The sequence below is a fragment of the Paroedura picta genome, chromosome 6, assembly GCF_049243985.1.
Source record: "Paroedura picta isolate Pp20150507F chromosome 6, Ppicta_v3.0, whole genome shotgun sequence".
Taxonomy (NCBI): domain Eukaryota; kingdom Metazoa; phylum Chordata; class Lepidosauria; order Squamata; family Gekkonidae; genus Paroedura; species Paroedura picta.
In genome coordinates this window covers 43436068-43457094 of record NC_135374.1, presented here as the reverse complement: position 1 = coordinate 43457094, position 21027 = coordinate 43436068, and the positions used below count along the sequence as shown (strand labels likewise).

Genomic DNA, 21027 nt, shown 5'->3' with positions numbered 1-21027 from the left:
ATTTTATTAATTTATACATTTTGTATTTAGGAATCAACCACTGAAGAAAAATTGTGAAAACGGAGTATATCTAGAAACCATTTTGGTTGGTCCTTAAAAAATTATTAATACATAAAATTTATTGAACCAGTTGCCTTGGAAAGGTTCTTTTTTCACTTTCAGCAAATGAGCTGGTTCCAGCTATCTTATCACACAAAGATATTTCTCTCCTTGCAACACTTTGATATCAAGACACGTGATTTCCAGGTTCATGGGACTCATGTGAATTAATAGTCACATGGATTAGTGCCCTATACTGTGAAGAAAGATGGAAGCAAAATTGCTTCATTTCTCCCCTTCCATCAGGGAACTGGAAATGACTGGGGGAGGGGGGAAATCCATGAATCTTCCAGTAATGAATAGCTAGATCCAATCCAGTTTCCCCCATTGATTTCAGTGCTAGTTAGTCAAAATCAGCTTTAAGTGGATTAAGACCTTTGAGAATTATTTTTAAAAGTCTATCAGGAAATATAAAGGCAACTCTATTACAAAGTCAGGTTGATTCTGTGAGGATAACTTTATAGCTAATTCTCCTGAACTCAGTCAAAATGAAGGTATTTAAATCTCATTATTGATTTTAGTGAGACAGTTAATGACGCACAATAATATTTAGCATATTGCATTTAGCTGTTTGAGCTTTGATTTACTTATGTTATGTAATGGTTATTCATTTACATTTATAGCAATAGTTAAATTTCATTATAAGTTCCATTTACAAGTTAGCTGTATGTCTTTATAGGCATATTTCTTTAATATATTCATAGCCATGCATTTAGCCATGTATGTTATCCTTTTAGTTATAAGGTAGAAGACACTGCATTCCATCAGATTGTTGCCATGGGGATGATGAGGCTGCAAGGGAAAGCAAAATGAACTTCTCCCTCAGCTCCTTGGCTTGTCAATCACAGCAAGCCACCAATCACAATACAGCAGTTCTCTCATGGAGTTAAACTTTTGCCCCCCCCCCACAAGCCCTGATTTTTTTAAAGACAATTCTGCATTGCTGTGCAGTAATGTCACAACACAGATGTATTTTTAATAAAAATCAATGCCAGAACACTACAGCATTCCCCCCTTTTGTGGTTTCCCCCGTTTTGTGGAATTGTGGTTTTTCAGGCTCTATTTCTGTCAGGGTGGATTTGTGAGACATTAGAAATGTTAACTAGAGCCCCCAAATCATTTTGTGTAAATAGTTGGCTTAAAACAAAGTGCACACATGCCTGAATAATCAGGAGAAGCCTGCTTGATCACCCACCCACCCCCTCTTTCCCAGATCATTCCCCGCTTCCAGAAAACAGAAATAGGACTGTGTTTACCTGCCTGTTTTGTGAGAGGTTGAACATGGTAACTAGAGTCCAAAGAGTAATTTTTTGTAAACGGTTGGCTTAAAAACAAAGTGCTCAGATGCCTGGTTGATTGGAAGAAGACTGCTTGATCCCCCAAACACCCCTTCACTCTTTCCCCAGCTCTAAAACCCACCAGCAACCAGAGGATGTCTGGGTCAGATTCCTTGTGCAGAAACAGTCATACTCTAGTTCACTCAATTAAGGAGTTCAAGATGGCCTAGTAGTCGTTCCTGACAGACTTGGTCTAGCCAGGACAGGTGAGGTCAGCTGGGGGGGGGGGGCTTGGAAGTTTGGAAGCAAGGACAGGACAGAGAAGGAGAAGGAAGGGAGTAGGATTGGGCCGTTCACTCCTGACAGCGCTCTGACATCTGTGCCTCCCCTCCTCCCCGCAGCACGGCGCTGGCTGCTTCGGGAGCGAACGGCCACTTCGGACACCTAAGCACCCAACCCTAGAAGGAAGCAACCATAGGAAAGATGGGATGCCCCCTTCCTTGAAGTTCCCTGCAGGTTTCTGCTTATCAGTTTCTAAAAGCAAAGGAGAGTAAAGATAAATGAATCTTCATGTTGTACATGTACCATCATCTTTATCTGCAATGTAGAGACAGGGGGGCAGAGTATTAGTTTCTGGCTGTGTATGGTGCCAAAAATATGTTTAACTACTTATCGTTTATTTTTGTAGCGTTGTTAATGTGTTCTGCAATCTGTGCTCTCAAAACTGGCCTATTGTTCTTTAAGTTTTACAAATCAGTAATCAATGCTACTTTCACATTCCTTCCAAGCCATGGATTTAGAAGACGGTAACTTTGTACAGTTGCACTGAAATCTACTCGGATGTGATTTCCAATTACAAAGAAGACTGAAATGAGGTGTCCTGGACTAATGTACCACTCCATGATACCCTGGATATTACTGGATTGTTTCATGGATAATGCTGCCTGAATATAGCCAGAGTGACGGTTTTTTTCATAGAATCATAGAATCATAGAGTTGGAAGGGGCCATACAGGCCATCTAGTCCAACCCCCTGCTCAATGCAGGATCAGCTCTAAGCATCCTAAAGCATCCAAGAAAGGTGTGTATCCAACCTTTGCTTGAAGACTGCCAGTGAGGGGGAGCTCACCACCTCCTTAGGCAGCCTATTCCACTGCTGAACTACTCTGACTGTGAAAAATTTTTTCCTGATATCTAGCCTATATCGTTGTACTTGAAGTTTAAACCCATTACTGCGTGTCCTCTCCTCTGCAGCCAGCAGAAACAGCATCCTGCCCTCCTCCAAGTGACAACCTTTCAAATACTTAAAGAGGGCTATCATGTCCCCTCTCAACCTCCTTTTCTCCAGGCTGAACATTCCCAAGTCCCTCAACCTATCTTCATGGGCTTGGTCCCTTGGCCCCAGATCATCCTCGTCGCTCTCCTCTGTACCCTTTCAATTTTATCTACGTCCTTCTTGAAATGAGGCCTCCAGAACTGCACACAGTACTCCAGGTGTGGTCTGACCAGTGCCGTATACAATGGGACTATGACATCTTGTGATTTTGATGTGATGCCCCTGTTGATACAGCCCAAAATGGCATTTGCCATTTCAATGAACAATGGCTGTATGAGCAGCTAGGTCAAAGCCAGTGAGGTTGAACTAATAGTGAATTGAGTGTCAGACTAGGACTGGGGACAGTGGGATTAATATGTCCAAGAATGTCACTGGATGATCTTGGCCCACTGATGAGATGACGCTCTGTCCAGTCTATTCTCGGTCTGCCTATACAATTTCACAGAGTGTGATGACAAAATGGAAAAGAGGAGGCACTGTGGGATAAAAATAGATTAAAGTGGCAATAGTAGATCATGCTATTACTGCAAAGCTGCAGGATAGTTTTGCAGTTGGCACATTATATTATTTTGCCGACTCCTTCCTATTGCACAGCACAAAGATGCATTCCAAAATTGGTTACATAACTATGATGGATGAGGGAATAGTTCTTTCTCTCTCCACTTTGTATGACATCATAGTCTTTGGAGCCCTTAAAAACCACAGAGCCCTCCCCCTAAAACATTATTCACCAGCTTGGTGTAGTGGTTAGGAGCACTGACTTCTAATTTGGCGAGCTGGGCTTAATCCCACATTCCTCCACATGCAGCCAGCTAGATGACCTTGAGATTGCCACAGCACTGATAAAGCTGTTCTACCTCACAGGATGTCTGTTGTGAGGAAAGGAAAGGGAAGGAGCTTTGAGACTCTTTCCAATAGAGAAAAACAGCATATAAGAACCATTTCTTCTTCTTCTTCTTCTTCTTCTTCTTCTTCTTCTTCTTCTTCTTCTTCTTCTTCTTCTTCTTCTTCTTCTCTTTTATGGTAAAAATGAATGTGGATGTTAGTATAAATAAATCTTCCAAACCCATAAAAATTGAAGTTCGTTTACTTTTTTTTTAGTGTTTTTTATTTTTATTATATATAAAGCATTTACAGAAAGATGATCCATTAAAACTTCATTTCCCTTAATTATGAACATATTTTGTAATTGTTCAAGTTGCAGCTATAGAAAGCAGCAAAAGACATATTCATGTGTATTAAGAACAGGATGGAAACCAGACTGATGGTCCCATTTTTTTAAAGTTGGGCCACACCCACTCAAAAGCTTGTTCAGATGGTTTAAGAGAACAGTATTTCAGGATTCTAGAAAACTGATGCATCTAACAAGGAGACTGTAGAAATGTTACTTGCAACAGTACAATGACTCAGGGTAGTGGGTAGGAAATAATGAGATTTTATCTCAAGAGATGAATTCACTTCTGCTCACTTCCATTCAAGTAGGATGTTAAGCTGCATAGGAGGGAATGTAGAAAGATATCCAAAAGGCAAATTCTGTAATGATAGGCTGAAGGAAAAATTATCCTTAGCCTAGCTAAAAGAACATTGGAATGGGAATATGCTGCTTTTCAGATTCAAGCCATTGAAAGACACTTGGAAAGAAGTGTGATTTTTGTTTTGAGATATAAAATAGGTTAAATTGAAACTTTCCTAACTCTGATGGTTAGTCCGAAATGATATATTTTTATCTTGAATGTTTTGGAATCTTCCTCCACTAAGGATTTTTTTAGTACAGACTTCAGGCAACTTGAAGATCCAAAGATAACATTACGAGAAAATAGGCATGAACCAGGAAGATATGGTTTGGTTCAGTTCATGGTTTGTGGCATGCCCAGTTCACAAACCATGAATCATCACAAACTTTTAGTCACTAAATGAACTGGTTCCAGTTTGTGAGGATCATGATATGGTAGAATAGCCCTCTGGCATTCTAGAAACATCAAATTTGTAGGGAATCTCTGCCTGACTCATATCTATCTGCCCTCCAAGGTTGGTGAGTATTGGATTTAGGAGGTCTGAGTTACAGCCCCCTCCCCCTTCACCATTGTTTCCAATAGAGGGAAAACAACAACAATGGGCAATAGAAGTTCCAGAGATTCTCTGCAGTAGATACTGAAGGTGGGCGACATTGTTGCAAGGCCAGCAGTACCAGGGCCACTGTAGCAGTTCAAACCCAAACCCAACCAGGCTAGCCAGGAAAGTGCTTTAGGGGAAAATGGCAGGTTCAAAAGTATATAAAATATACCAACATAAAGGCATCTCACCCTGATGCCCACTCCTTTATCTCTCTTGGGGGCTTATTATATTTGTGGGGTCCCAGTTACTGACCCCTCCCAAAAGTTCTCTCATATTCATACCTTCCCACCCTTCCTGTGTGTAAATACCTCTGCATGCTGTTAGGGTAAAAGTGGGTGTAAAGTATGTTCATCCTGGGGAGAAGAATTCCTTCACCTCCTTCATACCAAAGACTCTGTCCATGGCCAACAATCCCTACTCTTTGCTCATTCTTGGATTTGCTCAGGCTGCACATTTACTTCCCAGATTGCCTAGGAGGAAGCAGAAATCAATGGCAATATCAGCAGAAGAGAACAGGCAGTTTCAATGGTGATGGGGGCAGATGGATCCTTGAAGGGTGGTTACAGTGCAGCAGCAGTATGGGAAGGTAACTCTGATGGAGGATCTATCATAGACAACAACCATGACACTTCAGCTACACTTAGTACTACATGGAAGAAGGCAGTGGTAAACCATTTCCAATCATCTCGTATCTCAAAAAACCAATGACAAGACAATGTAAATGTAAAAGATACAGTGCTGGAAGACATGACCCTGTGGTTAGTTAGCACTCTATCAGGTACTGTAGAACAACGGAAGACAAATATGAGTAGTACTATTCTTAATGTGACTGGATTAAAGCCAGAATGACATTCAGTTGCTGACATTAATGGATGCAAAGGGAAAGTCCAAAGCTTTTCAATACGTATAAATATGCCACATATAATAATAGCAACATGGAATATGAGAATTAAGAAACAAAGTAAGCTTGAAATTGCAAAAAGAAAAACTGAACATTTAAACTCTGCAATCCGAGAGGTCAGCCAAGTAAGGGGACTGGATTGGGATATATTCAGTGAGAAAACATTTACAAACATTTTATTCAGGAAATTACAGTAGAAATGGAGTTGCTCTAATAAAGGGTAAGATGTAGAACAAGCAATCAAAGACTAGAGTGTAATGTCTGAATCATAGTCAGACATCAAGGAAAGTCAATCAACATAAACATCTTTCATGTTTATGCCCCAACTACAGATGCAGAACAGAAAGAAAATGAAAGCTTTTATGCAAATATCAAGGAAGAAATTGATCAAATAACTAAACAAGAGCTGCTGATAATCATAGGTGACTGGAATGCAGAAATGGGGAACAAAATAATAAAATATTGCCAGAAAAATTAGGCTACAATTATAAAATGAAGACATTCATAGAATTCTGTGAAGGCAACAGGTTGTTAATTGCATGCATGCATGCATACATCTGTGTGTCAATATCATTAGATAACAAAATATATTACATAATCAGATGCAGAAGATGGAGAACCTTGAGTCTCTGTATTAAAAATAACACAGGAAACTGATTGTGGTAAAGAACATTAACTGTTAATGTTGAAAATTAAAATAAGGCTGACGAAATACACCAAACTATTCATATTGCCATCATGTAATCTAAACAGACTTACAGAAGACCATGCAGAGAACAGTTAGCATTACTAAGTGCAAGTGAATGGGGACAGGAAGTACTTTGGGTTGAAACGAGATATTATCAAGGAAAAATCTATAAAGATTATTCCTGTAGCCAAAAGAAAAAAAAACCTCAATGACTGAGTGATGCAACTGTTAAAATTGTTAAAAATAGATGAGAAACAAAAGTAAAATGTGACAGAAATAGCCTTCTCTGTCCTGGCACCTTACCTGGTGTAACGAGCTCCCAGAGGAGATCAGGGGCCTGAAGGAGCTAAAACAGTTCCACAAGGCCTGCATAAAGGAGCTCTTCCACCAGGCATTTGGTTGAGGCCAAGCACAACCAATAACATCTGCAGGGCCCCTGCCGCCTCCCAGTTTCAACCTCCTCTTCCCCAGGCTGAAAATTCCCAAGTCCCTCAGCCTTTCCTCGTAAGGTTTTGTCCCCAGGCCTCAGATGATCATTCTCATCTGAACCCTCTCAATTTTGTCCATGTCCTTTTTGTAGTGAGGCCTCCAGAACTGCACACATGTGGGATGTGACCAATGCATTATACATTAGGACTGTGACATCTTGTGATTTTGATGTTATGCCTCTTGATACAGCCCAAGACTGTATTCACCTTCTTTACTACCGCATCACACTGTCTGCTCATATTTAGCTTACAATCCACAAGTACCCCATGATCACATTCACGTACACTGCTACCCAGTCAAGAACATCACATACTTCAGTTTGCAAAAGTTAAGCAAGGCTTTTAATGTAACACGTCACCATATTGGAAGCAACTTAACAGCACTTAACACATGCACATAGTATGGTAACCCTAAACTAGCTTTATGCAAGGTCAGCCTGGATACATGAGAGGTTTTTCAGCTACCACAGACACATTGTGGATTTCCCTCCCCTAAATGGTGGTGCTGGTACAGCCCTACAAACCTTTTAGACACACTTTCGTATTCCTTTGAGCTAGTTTATAGGAACAGAATGATGTGTTCCCCCAAGTCATGTTTTTGGCCTGACTTAGTTTAGTAGTTTCTTATCCCGATTTGTTATATATATTAAATACTCTTCTGTTAAGGATATATGTCAGGTAGAGGGAGACTGAATGGAGGAAAGTACTGGCTAGCAAACTTCCTGTTATTGTATATTTGGCCTAAACTAAGGTGATCAGAGCTGAAGGGAAGTAAGGCCCTTCCCTCCCCCCTCCCTCCGACTGGGCTCACCGTCGCCCCCCTGCTCAGCGTGTATCCCCACACGGGGCCTGCGAGGCGAGCCCCAAGGAGGGGGCGCTGCTGACTGGCTCCCTCCTGCCAACCTCCCCCCCAGCCGCCACACTTGCATTCTCTTGCGCCCACCATCACCTCTTTCCTGCCCTGGGAATGAAGGCTGCCGCTGCGCCCCCCTCCCCCACACCCCTTCTGGGTTGCCGCTGCTGGCCCGCACAACAAACAAACAAACCCGGTCCAAGGAAGCAGTGTGCATAAGGAAGGACGGTGCATTGCTGCAGAGACGCTCCAAACCATAGAGACTACTCTTGGGGGAATAGCGGCAATAATCGTCAGAGTGAGTGGAGTAGAGCAGGAAGGGCAAATGGGGCTGCTGTTCGTCTTTGGGGTGCATTTTTCTGGCTGGGGGCCTGGGGAGTTGGTGAGGCTGTGGGGTAGACCACCTGCTGTGCAGAAGGCTCCTTGGGAAAGAGCTTGGCCCAAGCGGCAGAGGCAGCAGCAAAGAAGCGGGACTTTGAAACACTCGGGAGGGACTTTTGCTCCAAAGGCGTGAGTGTCCCGCCATTATCTGGATGCCTGGTCACCTTAGCCTAAACATGTCCTCTGGAAAATCCATACATTTTTTTCCCCTTCTATTCAGCATGATCCAAAGGTAGGAGTAAGAGTTAAAATTTATTGGTCTGCTTCTATTGCTGTGGCTTCTACACTGGAAAATGAAATGTCTCCTGTTTAAGATTTGCAGCTTCCTCTGTTTGGTTTCATAAACAGGAGAGGTACTGCATTGCTTCCCATTTAGCCGGGAACATGAGGGAATAAAATCTTAAGCAAACATGAGTGTTCTCATTCAGAAAGTTCTTCCTATTGATTAAGCACTAAATCATCTGGCTTTTTTCAGCATTGCACAGAAATATGATTGGGATTTTTGCCTCCACCCTTATCTTGATGATGCATTCAGTGTTGTCTGAAAGAGCCTTCCCTGTTCTTCGCATCATAATGTTTTTTTGTTTTGTTTTTTTTGCCTTGGTGTAGCATCAGAATCCCCCAAAATGAAGAGTTTATTTCTAATATAGTATTTTTGTCATATTTAAATATACTTCTTGTCTAAACACAAAACCTCCCACCAAACATAATTAAGCATGCATTATTTTATTTATATTCTACCATTTTCTCCAATTGGGACCTAAAGTCTCCTCCATTATAACCTCACAACAACCCTATATGGTAGGTTAGCTTCCATGGCAGAGGGGGCATTAGATCCTCATCCTACTGTTTAACCACTACACCACACTGGCTCTTTCAAATAAGCTTTTAAAAAGAAACTTAGCTTCTCTGACATTATATAGGCCCACTGTGTAAACAGCAAAATAAAATATGTACATAGCCTTGGAATTGTTAAATGTTGAAGTACCACGTTATATCACAGACTAGAAGCAAAGTCCGCTACACCCAGGAATACAACAGGCACTAGCACATACACCTGCACTGTCATCTTCCTGGGTTCTGGCCTTCCCCCCACCTCCTGTTCCCCCCTCAAACTTGAGATCCAATGTGGTGAAGTAGTTAAAGAATAGTAGACTCTAGAGCTGGGTTTGATTCCTTCCTTTGCATCCATATGCTGCCAGCTGGGTTACCAACCTCCAGGTGGGGACCTGGAAACCTTCAGGAAGATGAAAGACAGGATGAAAAAAAGAGAAGGAAAAAGGAAGGAGGGAAAGGAGAAGGGAAGGAAGGCATTAGTTCTCCTGGAGAAAACAGCTGTTTTGAAGAAGCACTGGTCCTTCTGCTCCCACCCCCATACAACAGTGTCTACATAGATCAATATTGTTTCCACCTTCCCATCAAAGCCAACATCTCCTAAAGGCCAGGCAGGCCGTAGAGGAGTGGGCTGTCACCTTCCAACTCCCATATTTCCCAAAGTCTGGGCCAGGCAGGAAAGGCTGCAGGAGGGGCTGCCTCCTTCCCATCCCTTCCTCCACATCTCCTAAAGGCCAGGCAGGGTGAGGAAGGCCACAGGGGGCTGCCTCTTTCCCACCCACTCCATCTCACAAAAAGTGGGCTGCTCAGGGAAGTCCATAGGGGATGTGCATCCTCATCTGCCAAAGGGCATCACATGCATACTCATCTGCCAAAGGGCAGGCTGGGCCAGGAAGATTGATGGGGGCTGCTTCCTTCCTGCCTCATCCCTCCAAATCTCCCAAAGGCCAGGTTGCTTGGGGAAGGCCATGGGGGATGGGCTGCCTATTTCCCATCCCCCCATCTCCCAAAGGGTATACCGGGCACAGAAGGCTATTGGCTCTATGAATCTATGAGTGCACTTCCTCCTTCCCACCCCCCACATCTCCGAAAGGACAGGCTGGACAAGTAAGGCTGTGGAGAACTGTCTCTTTTCCATCCTCTCAGCAGGCAGAGAGCTCTGACTAGCAGGAAGGGAGTTACAGACAAATGAGGGCTTAGATTCCAAAGTTGTTGCAGGAGCTCCTCATTGCTGTGCCCAGCCTCCAGCTGTAGCTCTTTGCCTTGTCAGCCTACCTGGCTCACCTAAGCCAGTTAAGCTCTGGTCTAAAAGGCACCATACCATGTTAGCAATATAGTGGTTGACTTCAGGACCCTGTGAGTCATCATAGAGTGAAGATTGAGAGGCTGCTGACAGCTTATATTGATTCTGGGAGACCTGGATTGTGGAACTGCTCCTCCTGCTGATGCCCTTGGACTGCCTGAACAAACCATTAACCCACTGGACTGAGTTAAGATATTCATTGCATTCTGTCTGTCCCTTGGCATTATGTTGTTGAAATACCTATTCCCTCTGCCTTCCCGGCAGCTTGTCAATGCTTCCTTCCAGTAGAGAGCTGAAGCCTGAGAGCAATACAGAAGGAAATGGAAGCAGCTGGCTTCCCTCCAATGCCTGAGGGAGATGGAGAGTGGGAAAAGGCTGAGTATGGGGCAACTTACCAGCAGCAGAGCCATTCAAAGAAGCCAGCAATAGGGTTGCATGCTGCGGCACGGTTTGGCTGCTTTGGCCAGTGCTGTAGCCAGAGAGGAGGGGGGCAGTTGCAGCATGCCACCTAGCACCTGCCTGCAGGAACTTGGTGCTCCGCCATCCCTCCTCTCTGTGCTGTGGCCCTGACCGCCTCAGGCTTCAGTGATCGCAGAAACAGCCAAACAGCAACGGAATGTGCAACCCTAGCCAGCATTTATTCCACCCAGCAAGCAGCAGGAAGAAGAGGACAGATAAGCCGCACATTGGCTCTGATTGGAAGAGTGCTCTCTCCCTATTGGCAGCATACCCCCAGGGAGGTCTCATTAGTAAGGAAGTGAGTTGTTTGTATGCAATTTGAACTGATCGGCCCTCATTGGCAGAGTGCAATTTGATCTAATTGTATTGGTAGTGCTGTCTCCTTATTAGTGGCACACCCCTAGGAGAGCCAATCAGGTAGGGAATGAGTTGTCTGCATGTAACTTGAACTTAATAATGTTTAGTGATTTACTCCTTCCATTTCATCTATTCTAAACAGTCCATAGGATATAAACAAATTAGACCTAGCTATCATGTTTTTTTTCTTTCAGCTGCCCATCAGCAATACATATTATGGAAGATACTTTAGCTTTACTTTCATGGTGCCAGTTACTGTACTACCATGTTTTTTGGATAATTTTGAAAATGAAGGGGTCATGAAATCCTCTGGTGAATTTTGACATCTGCTACGAATTCATCCCATTAAATCTGTAGCAGTTTTCTGAGACATTGGCTTCTGATTTTAGATGCCTTCCCATATCTTTGGTAGACTTCCAGTTTTTACATCCATATGGCAGAAGAAAATAACATTAATACTGAAGATTAGCTGCAGTGACGAAGGCTGATATTTAACCTTCAGATCACCAGATCTCATTTTAGGCTGGTCTAACCAAGCATCTGTCTTGACAAAAATGTTTAAAAAAACATTTCTTCCTGATATACTCGTTTTGTGAGGGTAACTCACTGTCTTAAATTAAATTGGATCTATGCTGTCATATGCAGATTGGTTGAACCAGTTAGATCAGCCTTTCTCAACATGTTTACCATTTAGAAACCCCTGAACCATTTTTCAGGCTTCAAGAAACCCCAGAAGTGGCACAATCATTCAGAATGTGGTTGGGAATCATAGCTATGTACATGCCCATTCAAGACACCCTTCCCACCCCCTTTCAGGCCCATCATTTGCCATTTTGGGAGGGGGACAGGGAAACATGACCATATGCGGAAATTCTTGTTGTTGTTAGGTGCAAAGTTGTGTCCGACCCATCGCGACCCCATAGACAATGATCCTCCAGGCCTTCCTGTCCTCTATCATTCCCCAGAGTCCATTTAAGTTCGCACCAACTGCTTCAGTGACACCATCCAGCCATCTCATTCTCTATCGTCCCCTTCTTCTTTTGCCCTCGATCGCTCCCAGCATTAGGCTCTTCTCCAGGGAGTCTTTCCTTCTCATGAGGTGGCCAAAGAATTTGAGTTTCATCTTCAGGATCTGGCGTTCTAAGGAGCAGTCCGGGCTGATCTCCTCTAGGACTGACCGGTTTGTTCGCCTTGCAGTCCAAGGGACTTGCAAGAGTCTTCTCCAGCACCAGAGTTCAAAAGCCTCAATTCTTTGATGCTCAGCCTTCCTTATGGTTCAACTTTCACAGCCATATATTGCAACTGGGAAGACCATAGCCTTGACTAGATGCACTTTCGTTGGCAGGGTGATGTCTCTGCTTTTTAGGATGCTGTCTAGATTTTCCATAGCTTTCCTCTGCAAGAGCAAGCATCTTTTAATTTCTTTGCTTCAGTCCCCATCTGCAGTGATCTTGGAGCCCAGGAAAATAAAATCTGCCACTACCTGTGGGAGGTCAGGCTTCCTTACATGGAACTGGGCCAACCCTCCAGTGGGGCGGGGGGATGCAATTTCATTGCCAAACCATAGTTACATCTTCATTGGTTAATCACCAGCCTGCTAGTCAACTAATTTTCAATATATTTTTTTAATATGCTAAACATTTAGAATCATAGAATCATAGAGTTGGAAGAGGCCATACATGCCATCTAGTCCAACTCCCTGCTCAATGCAGGATCAGCCTAAAGCATCCAGGATAACTATCTGTCCAGCCGCTACTTGAAGACTGTTAGAGGGAGCTCATTACCTCCCTAGGCAGTCGATTCCACTGCTGAACTATTTTAACTGTGAACATTTTTTCCTGGTATCTAGCCAATATGTATATCTTTACAACTCCATGTAGTTTAAACACATAACTGCCATCAAGAACCGCTCCCTGCCATCCTCTGGGAAGCTTTCAAAGACTTAAAGACAGCAAGCATGTCCCCTTTCAACCTCCTCTTCTCCAGGCTGAACATTCCCAAGTCTTTCAGCCCTTCCTCAAAGGGCTTGGTCCCCAGGCCCCAGATCATTCTCATTGCTCTCCTCTGAGCCCTCTCAATGTTGTCCATGTCCTTTTCGAAGTGAGGCTTCCAGAACTGCACACAGGTGGGGTGTGACCAATGTGGTATTCCTTGACATCTTGTGATTTTGATGTGATGCCTCTTTTGATACAGCCCAGGACTGCATTTGCCTTCTTTACCACTGCATCAAATTATCTGGCCATATTTAGCTTACAGTCCACAAGTACCCCAAGATCATATTCACACACACTGCTACCCAGAAGTGTATCTCCCATCTAGTAGGCATGCTTCTCATTTTTGCTACCCACTTGCCCACTTTTCCAGTGTGTTCAAATCTCATTGAACTCTGTCTTCTGGAGGGTTTGCTACTCAGGTGATATGACTATATCCCCCCTCCCCTCCCTAAACGGCCAATGAAATGCCTGGAGGAGGTGAAAAGGGGAGGGGGCCTGGGTGGATGTGTACACAGTTATGCTTCCCAACTATATTGTGCTTAATGGCACCAGTTCTGGAGTTTCACAAATAGTATTTGTGAAATGGTTAAAAAGTTGAGAAAGGCTGTGCTAAGGCAACATGAGGTGCATCAGTTTGCAGGTTCTTCTTCATATACTTTGGTAATTTTGCATGTAGGAAACTGATACTGTGACCCTAAGCAGAGTTATGCCCTTCTAAATCCATAGCATGCTAAGGCTATTGAAATTGATGAAATAAGCAGTGCGTAACTTTGTTTAGGACTGTATTTTATGTTGCTAAAGTAGTAAAAGAAGTTTAAACTTGATAAGAAAGTAAGTATTGGATATATTCCCCAGAGTTTCCATTTCTTTTTGGGAGGAGGGTGTTGCCAAACAAATCCCAGTTTTCCCCTATGGCTTAAAAATTACTAGGATTTTTTTTACACCCTTACAATAAACTTGTAAAGATATACATTTTAAAATGCATATTATTCCCCCTGCAAACCGCAAATGTATTTTCCCATTTAGTTCATGTTAGAATTTGCATGAGTGCTTTGCTTAAAATAATACTATTTTTTTCCAGATGTCCAAAATTTATTCAGACCAACCTACTCTGCCAACCCCATACATTTCTAGCTGGCAGTTAAGAAAAGTATTCACTACAAATTCAGTATGCATTGCAAGATGGTATAAGCTGGTAAAACAGAAGTCCCAAGGACAAGTGTGAAGTACCAGGATAGAAAACTCTGTATTGATTGGTATGAAAGAGAAGGAAAACCTCTGCCTGGTCTTTTCCATCTTAATAGCTCCCTTTTGCAACCTTGAAAGTTGCTGAGGTTCTTTCCTACCATTTCCCCTGATGCATTTAGTGCTCCTGTGCTCCTAATAGTCATTAATGTATCAAGACCATAACTATGCTATACCTCCCCCATATGTTATTCTTAGTGCTAAATGTACCTCAGTAAAGAGTGTTCATCATACTGGTAACGAGAGGAGCCATAGCCACCTCAAGCTCTCATTACCTGTGATATGCAGGTCAGGTTTTGTTTTATGGTGTGATAGAATTGTATTTAAGGTCTCCAATGACCTGTGAAATATGTAAGCCTGATTTATACAGGAATTATCTGCTTCATCTGGTGATCATTGCATACTAGCGTACTCAGTTTTTAACCCTACTTAGAAGGTTAAATGCTGTCCTTCTTGCCCCACTCTCTGCTGTTTGCTGACTAAAGACAGAGAAGATTTAAAATATGTTACATCAGGCCCTGGCCCTCATTAAAGTGGTAAATTGCAAAAGTGCTGAGCATGAAGTATTGACGTTATTTCTAGAAGCACATCTCATAATGGTATCTCTGGCTTCCTTGAATACTGTGAACCACTTATTTAGGGCCTCTTGGAGTCTCTTCCCAAGGTTCTACCAAAAGAAGAGAAACAAGCTGGTGAGTACTTGTGATAATATTGCAAATATGAAGAGGGCAGAGCCTAGTCATACAATTCAGTACAGCTCAAACTAATATTGGGGATTATTCAGACTTCCTTTGCAAGTTCAAGGTAGGATGATTGCCTTTCAGAATTCCATTCTAGGAGGAGGTACACATCAGTCAAAGATCATTTCTACTTCTAATTTCCTTCAGCAATGAACAGAGAAGGCTTTGCATGTGTATGTGTGTACACACCCACACATACACCCCTCTTATGCAGTATCCTCCCTCCAAACTGGCAGTTCCCACTGCCAACAATATGGTGGGTCCTCACAAATCTGGGATGCTCTTCAGATCAGTCAGGTGTACTAGAAGAAGAAGAAGAAGAAGAAGAAGAAGAAGAAGAAGAAGAAGAAGAAGAAGAAGAAGAAGAAGAAGAAGAAGAAGAAGAAGAAGAAGAAGAAGAAGAAGAAGAAGAAGAAGAAGAAGAAGAGTTGGCTCTTATATGCCGCTTTTCTCTACCCGAAGGAGCCTCAAAGAGGCTTACGGTCGCCTTCCATTTCCTCTCCCCACAACACACACCCTGTGAGGTGGGTGAGGCTGAGAGAGCCCTGATATCTGTGCTTGGTCAGAACAGCTTTATCAATGCTCTGGTGAGCCCAAGGTCACCCAACTGGTTGCATGTGGGGGAGCACAGAATCGAACCTGGCATGCCAGATTAGAAGTCCGCACTCCTAAGCACTACACCAAACTGGCTCTCATGGATAAATATTTAATTGTCCATGAACCAGCCCCAAATCTTTAAATAAATTAATAAAGACTACCCCTTTTTATGGAAATCTTCTTGTTCTTACCTTTTTCCTCTATCAGTACCCATTCTTTCACTGCATTACAATGACTCTTATGCATCTTTCATACCATTTGCCTCAACAGTGACTTGTTTCAGGCAACAAATCGTCTCTTGGTCCAATAAAATCAGAGTCCAGTAGCACCTTTAAGACCAACAAAGATTTATTCAAGGTGTGAGCTTTCGAGTGCAAGCACTACTCATCAGACTAAGAACTGATCATAACAGTAGGAATATATAAGCAAAAGTTAATCCTGTTACATTAGTAAACTGTGTCACAGCATCCACACACAGCCACATGATAACTCCCTGCCAAACCAGCCAATCAGACCCCTCGAACCCATTTGTAGTTCACAAAGACATATCAGAAATAAAACTGTCAGAGCCAGTGAACCACGGCTCACACCCTACTATTTACTGCCGGCCCCATCTGTCTCCATACCAGTGTGAAACTTTCTTACTAGTAGAAGCTCAGCTGGCAGCTATTTTGTCCTGGGACCAAAAAGTAGAATTCAGAATTACATTACATATTACTAACCGTCACACAATCCCAATTAAAATAAAGCTTTTGGCAAATTGGCGTTATATTGGGTGGGGGTGGGGGTCAGGAAGGAGGATGTTCCTTAAAATTGCAGTCTATGTGTGTTTATTTCCCACAGATGCAGGGATGCTGAGTCCATGAGTCAGCCATGCCAAGCTTCACTGGTGCTCTCTTGAGAAAGGTTGACCTGACTGCTTTTTGTCTAGGCCACAGCAAATGTCCAAAGTCCAGAGTCTTAACTGAAATAGTCTTGATTGAAGAAGCACGCATGTACTTGCCTCACAATGAGGTCTGCTGTCATAGGTGCTGATCCAGGGTTTCTGGAACCATGGAATATAGTTCAAAGGGTCTGATTTTCACTGGTTACAATCCAGGGTCTGGTAGCACAGGTAACAGCACAGCCTTTTATTGTTTTATGCATGCTTAGATAAATATTTCAATACAATGGCTGCATTTTTTTTAAGATCAAATAAAAATATGCTTGGGGAATTAGAGAATGAGTGAGGGTTCCATTTACATACACAAGGCTGCTAGGGGGAAGGGTTAGCATTCCCAGGGCATGGGAGCTGCAGATGGCTATTGGTCAATGTGAGTCCCGTGTCCCCCCCCCCCCCCCCGTGCCTGCCTGACTTTGCATGGCAAAGCCTACAAGAGGAGCAGCTCGGCCACCCATCTGTTTATGAACCACGTGTGAAGTTCTATGTCCCTTTCAAACTACGCAGCTTCTTTTACTGATGTCAGAACTGGTCACCCCCCCCCCACCCCAACCAGGGCTGCTGCATTTTTTAAAAATCAACGCTAAAATATCATAAGATCTATATACTCTTGTAACAATGGGTTTAACAGGTTCGCTGAATTCCCACCATACATTTTTTAAATGTAAGTATCTGGTTTCATCCCTCTTGGAAATATAAGACAAAAGGCATATCTGCACCAAGAAAACGGTTACAGTTATAAAGTTTATTTTAAAAAATGAAAGCTGGAAATTCTGAGAACCTACTGAAGTCAAATGTGTTTGTGTGTACATTAGGGTTGGCTGCCCCCCACTGGAGACTGAACCTGGATGCGCAAACAAGATGCTCTGCGCAAAGGAGATGCTCTAACACTGAGCAACAGACTCACCCATAAATACCGAAATATTGAATCCCAATTCTTATCAGACAGAATTCTTACAGATCACCACAACTCAACTATTCAGGGCTTAGCATTGACAGGCTTGCTTGTATAGAATGTTCAGCCAAAAAACAAACTTTTTGTTTGTTAGAAAATACAAAGCTTGAGTCAGTGAAATACAGCTGGGTGTTACCTTTATATTCATGGGAACGTCCTTCCTGTCATCCATGATCCAGCGTTGTGCAGCGGTTAAGAGCAGTGGTTTCTAACCAGGTGAGCCAGGATTCATTCCCCAGTCCTCCACATGCAGCCAGCTGGGTGACCTTGGGCTCGCCACAGCACTGATAAAGCTGTTCTGACTGAGCAGTGATATCAGGGCTCTCTCAGCCTCACCCACCTCACAGGGTGTCTGTTGTGGGGAGAAGAAGGGAAGGCGATTGTAAGTTGCTTTGAGACTACTTCAGGCAGTGAAAAGCAGGGTATAAAAACCAACTCTTCCTTTCTAGTACATTATACAGACAGACAAACACGTATCTAAGTGCATATACATGCATGTGTATATTGAGCAGTAGGGAGTGGCATGTATGATAGAATCCCGCAGCATTCACAGAGAAATTTCTAAAACAAAAGTAAGAAAGCATTTAAGTAAACTACTCTGGGACCTAGTTGTGGTATCAACATTATCTTTATGATAGTGAAGTGAAATTGCTTTCTACTTTGAATCTAGTTTAAAAGAGATTTGAGGAGGAGGAGGAGGAGGAGGAGGAGGAGGAGGTGGTGGTGGTTTATATGCTCCCCCTCCTGGCCAACCAGCCCAGGGTGCTTTAGTGGGTAGGCTTGGAGCATAAATGAGAAATTTAAACTGTATACTTCAGGCAGGCAAAATATGCATCACCTGAAAGCTGTACTGAAATTAATTGTCCCCCAAAATAATCAGCAATAGAATAATAGCTATGTCATCTTTTGTCATATGAGTTAGCGAATTTGGGCAATTAGTTCTAACAGAACATTTGACACAAAACAATAGCATAACTAGCATTTCTAGAAATGGAAGTGTTTTAATAGTACAAGAAATGTATCTGATCACACCTACAACAGCAAATATAATATTGTCCTTCTCAATTGAATCTTCCCATAAAATGAACCATCAACTGGACACTGGGGGTTCAATTGTTCTTTTTATGAGGGAGAGCTGGAAAGGAGAAGGTGTCATTCTTTTCACCCCGCCAATGTTACTAGGAGTTTATGAACTTTGCTTCCAGGGACATTAGGCAAACTGTGGTAGTTATTGTTATGTGACTGTATGGCTGGTTCAGTCAAGACTCACCCCCTGCAACGCTGGCAAGGAATTTAAAGAGCTGCTATCAAAAGTGCTATCAAAAGCTCAGGCTGCTTCAGTGCAGTGTTAATGCACTTAAGTATACCTACTGTGCCATGGTTTAGGAAAGGATAAAGGAATATTCTTTCTCCCATTACACATCCACAATCTTGAGAAATATTTAGACAGAAACAACAAGGAACAGCTTAAAAGAGGTAAACAGTAGTTACTAAATATTACACAGAGTGAGCAACAAAAGGAGGCAGGAGGTCTTTGTTTGTGCAGTACAGTGCAGCAAGACCATAGTCTTGATTGTATATGCACCATGCCTATGCAGTAGTATAAACAGGAGTAGTCATCACAGAGCTCCAAACTTGTATGCCATCCTCCATATCTTTCATTTGTCAGTACTTTATAATACCCTGGCAATTTCATCATTGGGTTTGCCAGCCTTATTATTGTCAACCTTATTGACTTCCAGTAGTGTGCAAAAGCTGACTGTGGAATCATTCAGCCTGACTCTCAGAAAAGTGTGGGATTGGTGTACATACATTGCATACATGTCTAAGCCATTCAAGGTACCCACAGTTCTGTAGCTAGGATAAGTACTGCAGTATAATAGCAGTGTAGATCCAGAGTCTCAACTCTTAGGGTAATATAAATGTTTGTTTGTTACATTTGTATACCACCTTCTCCTAAGGTTCAGGGCAGTTCACATAGAACTAAACAGAATAATACATCAAACTCAGTTATTATAGCAAATAAAATGTAATAATAATAATAACAATAAACAGAGAAATAACATTTTAACATAGCAAACAATCTAACAGATCCATGGTCGGTCATTTCTGTTGCATGGGTTCAAAGGAGAGAGGTTCAGGGGCCCAGTAGATGTTGTTTGGTTATGGTTGGCCAACCAAATGTCTGATGGAGGAGCTCCCTTTTGCAGGCCCTCTGGAACTCTCCTCTGGGAGTGTGTTCCACCAGATGGGAGCCAGGACAGAGAAGGAGGTGGCCCTGGTTGAGGTCAAATGGACTTCCTTGGGGCCAGGGATCACTAGCTAGTTGGAGATGGCGGAGTACAGAGCTGTTTGAGGGGTGTAGACAGAGAGGTGGTACTTCAAGTACACTGGGCCCAGGCCATGTATGGCCTTGAAGGTAATTACCAAAACCTTAAGTCTGATCCAGAATTCAACTGGTAGCCAGTGCAGTTGTTGAATGACGGTCTGGATGTGGGACCTCCATGGTGTTGCTGTGAGGACCCTGGCCACCGCATTCTGGACCAGTTGCAGTTTCCAGATCAAAGATAGGGGCAGGCCTGCACAGAGCATCGCAGAAGTCTAGCCTGGAGAGAACCATCACATGGATCACTGTAGCTAGGTGTTCAGGGGCCAAGTAGGGTGCTAGTAGTTTGCCTTTGTGAAGATGGTAGAAGTGAGCCACTGATAGCTGCACACCATCCAGGTTGGGCAGATGTGCTTCCCCACTTGGACCCTTCCTGCCCAGCCACAGGACCTTTGTCTTTGAAGGGTTGAGCTTCAGATGACTCTGCTTGAGCCACCTCATCACTACTTCCAGGCAGCTGGCTAATGCTTCTGGGGGAGAATCAGGGCGATCATCCATTAGGAGGAAGAGCTAGGTATCATCTGCAATATTGGTGACTACCCAGCTTGAACAATTGGGCAAGAGGATGCATGAAGACATTAAATAGGATTGGGGAGAGGACCACTCTTCATGGGACTTCGCATGTGAATTGGTGGCAGCTTGAAGATCTGTCTTCTAGTGCTACCCTCTGCCCACAGAACCAGAGAAAGGAGATCAGCCATTGAAGGACTGTTCCCTGAATTCTGGCATCGGCAAGGCAGTGAGCTAGAAGCTCATGGTCAACTGTGTCAAATGCTGCTGAAAGATCTAATAATACAAGCAGCACCGATCTGCATCAGTCCAAGTGGTGGTGGTCATCGTCCATCAGGGCAACTAGCACTGTTTCTACTCCATGATTTCCACCCGTGTTGAACAATTGGGCATTTAGGGAATTTTGAGAACTGATATTGGATGCCACAATAAAACACCTGTCATGGGAGACAGTATAACCACAAAAATGTGGACAATTCCATAGTAGTGATAGTGGTTTCCAATCTGGTGTTCTGTACAGAGACACAAACGGAGGGAGCATCACATATTCCAAGCTCTGCTGGATATGGC

General features: G+C 43.1%; 1 protein-coding gene across 11 annotated transcripts in view; it reads left to right on the top strand.

The window, feature by feature from the left end:
- The window catches only part of HTR1F (5-hydroxytryptamine receptor 1F), a 134472-nt gene that overhangs the window by 93011 nt on the left and 20434 nt on the right, over positions 1-21027 (top strand). The gene's annotated exons all lie outside the window — the stretch shown is intronic.